Consider the following 244-nt stretch of genomic DNA (forward strand, 5'->3'; position numbering starts at 1 on the left):
CAGACAGACTTACAGACAGAGATGTGGAATACGGAGTCAGCCGAGTGTATTCTGGGTATTTGGAGGTGCTGCCGTATTTACAGGATCTGCAAATTCTCTCGCGATATTAGGCTGTGTTAATGAGTTTCTGTGCCCACGCGAGGTCGAGGTATTTCAGCTCTGGGTTAGGACTGGGAATGATGATCGCCCGGCTCATTGGTTTTCGTTTATTTATGATAGATTTGTAAAAGATTATGGTTTATGC

Source organism: Penaeus monodon, chromosome 19, assembly GCF_015228065.2.
Source record: "Penaeus monodon isolate SGIC_2016 chromosome 19, NSTDA_Pmon_1, whole genome shotgun sequence".
Lineage (NCBI taxonomy): Eukaryota > Metazoa > Arthropoda > Malacostraca > Decapoda > Penaeidae > Penaeus > Penaeus monodon.